At 43.7% G+C, this 3,914-nt stretch overlaps 1 non-coding gene across 1 annotated transcript; it reads left to right on the forward strand.

Annotated features, from left to right (window-relative positions):
* The first annotated feature begins 1,095 nt into the window (after positions 1-1,095).
* LOC125103420 (U6 spliceosomal RNA) lies at positions 1,096-1,197 on the forward strand. Its single transcript, XR_007128410.1, has one exon. It is a non-coding gene; the product is annotated as a U6 spliceosomal RNA (small nuclear RNA).
* Positions 1,198-3,914: the final 2,717 nt, after the last annotated feature.

Raw genomic sequence — 3,914 nt, forward strand, 5'->3', positions numbered from 1 at the left:
GCATAGCAGGATATGGGCACACGTGGGGTGGGGAACACTCAGATGTTTTCATTTCTGGATTAGCAATCTTGAGAACCTACCCCTGAGCCCTGGTACCATCTTGCCATTTGGAAATCCTGCCCAAGTGGCCAGATGAATTTCACTAGCTCCCACTGCTATTTTGGCTCTCTTGAGCATTAAGTACCTAAGACAACAGGGACACCAGTAAGTAATACATGTAATACATGTAATCTACATGTAATCTACCTTGACCTTCAAAGGTAGACTCTAATTGCCCTCCTTCTTTTCTCACTCTCCATACCTGGTCCCCTTGATCCTTTTACTCTTTCCTGTCCCACCTCAGCACCTACGAGCCTCCAGGGTTCTAGCTCCAGGCCAGTTAATCCCTGACATTTTCCCCCTGAGGCCTCTGCATGGTTAGAGGGGTCCTCTCAGCCTCTCCGGGCCCCACTCATTAAAGGACTCTGACTCCTTCACAGAAAACCTTTCCACAGACAAATAAAATTTCCCCCAAGAAAAAGATCATGAAAACTTCAAATACAAAGAGAAGTTGAAAGAATGATACAGTAAGCACTCATCTCCTCACCACCTAGATTCTACAACTGTTAACATTTCTCTGTATTTGCCCTATCCCCATACCACTCATCTGTCCCATCCATCAGTGAGTCCATTCTACTTCTGATGCTATTCAAAGTAAGTTACAAATATCAGGACACTCCTCCCAATTCCTAAACACTTTGGCAGACTTATCAACTAGACTCAACCTGTTCAGGGTTTTTTCTAAAGCCTTTTCTACCCTTCACTCTTGCTATCAAAAATAGTTCATGGGGTGCCTGGGTATCTCTGTCAGTTAAGCACCAGACTCCTGATTTCGGCTCAAATCATCATCTCAGGGTCCTGAGATGGAGCCCCACCCCATGTCGGATTCCACACCAAGCGTGGAACCTGCTTAAGATTTTCTCTCTCCCCCTCTCTCTGCCCCTCCCCTCAACCCTGGCTCTCTCTCTAGCTCTAAGAAAAATTAAATAATAAAAAAATTAAGAGTTCAACCCTTATTGCATGTTTAGTGTTTTGTTTTTTTTAATCATATACTGTGTGCTCCTTTCAGTAGCATATGTACTAACACTAACACGATAAAGATTAGCATAGCCTTTGCACAAGGATCACATGCAAATTTGTGAAGTGTTCCATGTATTAAAAAAAAATTACATACTGTGATAATACCCTACATCCATTAGGATGGCTACTATGAGAAAAATACAAAATAAGAAGTGTTAAGGGGATGGGGCCCCTGGTGTAGTATTGATAGAAAGGTACAGCAACCGGGGTGCCTGGGTGGCTCAGTGGGTTGAGCATCTGCCTTCAGCTCAGGTCATGATCCCGGGGTCCTGGGATCGAGTCCCACATGGGGCTCCCTGCTCAGCGGGGAGCCTGCTTCTCCCCCTTTAACACCCCCTGCTTATATTCCCTCTCTCACTCTGTGTGTGTGTGTGTGTGTGTGTGTGTGTGTGTGTGTGTCTGCGTCGGATGAATGAATAAAATCTTTTTAAAAAAAGGAATGTAGAGCAACCACTGTGGAAAACTAATTAGGAATAGAAATACCGTTGATCCAACAATTCCACTTCTGGGTATGTACCCAAAAGAACTGAAGCAGGGTGACAAAGATACCTGTACACCCATGTTGATAGCAGTGTTAGTCACAATGGCTAAAACGTGAAAGCAATCCCAGCATCCAGTGGATAAAGAAAATGTGGGCTATACATACAATGGACATACATTATTCATACATTATACATACATTATCCTTAAAAGGAAGGAAATTCTGACACGTGCTGCAACCTGGATGAATCTCGAGGACATTATGCTAAATTAAATAAGCTAAACACAAAGACAAATTCTGTGTGAGTCTACTGGTGTGGGACACTTGGAGTAGTCAAATTCATACAGGAAGCAAGTGGAATGGCAGTTGCCAGGGGCTGGAGGGAATGGGGAGTTACTGTTTAAATGGGAAAAGTTTTAGTTCTGTAAGATGAAGAATTCTGAAGATGGGTGGTTGCACAACACAAATGTCCTTAACACCACTGAACTGTACATGTAAAAATGGTTACAATGGTACATTTTGCTGTGTTTTTTCACTGCATTAAAAAGTGGGAAAATAGTAGGGGCGCCTGGGTGGCTCAGTGGGTTAAGCCACTGCCTTCGGCTCAGGTCATGATCTCAGGGTCCTGGGATCGAGTCCCACATCGGGCTCTCTGCTCAGCAAGAAGCCTGCTTCCCTCTCTCTCTCTCTCTCTCTCTCTCTCTCTCTCTCTCTGCCTGCCTCTCTGTCTACTTGTGATCTCTCTCTGTCAAATAAATAAATAAAAATCTTTAATAAAAAAAAAAGTGGGAAAATAGCATATGAAAAGTTTTGAAATGAGTTTTGACAAAGACATATAACAGTGTAACCCAACACCTATGACGAAAGAACATTTCCATCTCCTAGAAAGTTCCTTCCAGTGCTCCCACTTTTTAAAAAAAAAACAGATTTTAGGGGTGCCTGGGTGGCTCAGTGGGTTAAAGCCTCTGCCTTCGGCTCGGGTCATGGTCTCAGGGTCCTGGGATCGAGCCACAAATCGGGCTTCTTTGTTCGGCAGGGAGCCTGTTTCCCTTCCTCTCTTTGCCTGCCTCTCTGCCTACTTGTGATCTCTGTCTGTCAAATGAATAAATAAAATCTTTATTAAAAAATTAAATTAAATTAAATTTAAAAATTAAAAAACAGGGGCGCCTGAGTGGCTCAGTGGGTTAAGCCGCTGCCTTCAGCTCAGGTCATGATCCCAGGTCCTGGGTTCGAGCCCCACATCGGGCTTTCTGCTCAGCAGGGAGCCTGCTTCCTCCTCTCTCTCTGCCTGCCTCTCTGCTTACTTGTGATTTCTCTCTGTCAAATAAATAAATAAAATCTTAAAAAAAAAATTAAAAAACAGATTTTAAAAATGGATGCATTTGAGGCGCCTGGGTAGCGTCTCACTCTTTTTTTTTTTAAGAATTTATTTATTTATTTGAGAGGGAGAGAGGGAGAAGGTGTGAGCACACAGAAGAGAGGGGTGGAAGGAGAGGGAGAAGCAGGCTCCCCGCTAAGCAGGGAGCTCCCTAGGGGGCTTGATCCCAAGACCATGAGATTATGACCTGAGCTGAAGGCAGACGCTTTAGAACTGAGCCACACAGGCCCCCTTAAGCATCTGACTCTTGATCTCAGCTCAGGTCTTGATATCAGGGTCCTGAGTTCAGGCCCTGTGTTGGGCTCCACTCTGGAACCTAGTTAAGGAAAAAAACCCAGATGTGTTTTCCCTGTTCTAGAACTTTATAAAATTGGAATCATCAGTATATATTCTTCTGGATAAAGCTTCACTTACTCAGCATTTTTTTTTAAGACATTTTATTTATTTGACAGAGAGACAGCAAGAGAGGGAACATGAGTGGGGGAGTGAGGGAGGGAGAAGCAGGCTTCCCACAGAGCAGGGAGCAGGGACCCCAATGCGGGGCTCCATTCTAGGACCCCCGCCGGGATCAGGACTTGAGCAGAAGGCAGATGTTTAACGCCTGAGCCACCCAGTTGCCCTTCCTCAGCATGATTCTGAGATTTGTCCATATCGTATACGGGTATGTCCGTCCATGTACAGCAGTAGTGTGTTCTTTCACACAACTAAGTTGTATTTCAACGTATGTATACACCACAGTTCTCCTGTTGGTGGACACTTGGACTGTTCCAAGTTTTTGGTTATTACAAATGAAGTTGTTATAAACATCCATGTACAAGTGTTTTTGAAAATACGTGTTTTCATTTCTTTTGGTTAAATGCCTAGAAGAGGAATTACTATATCTTAAGATGATGTCATTCTTGATGTGGCTGGATTTAGGTCCACGATTCTATTTGT

Source organism: Lutra lutra, chromosome 6, assembly GCF_902655055.1.
Source record: "Lutra lutra chromosome 6, mLutLut1.2, whole genome shotgun sequence".
Lineage (NCBI taxonomy): Eukaryota > Metazoa > Chordata > Mammalia > Carnivora > Mustelidae > Lutra > Lutra lutra.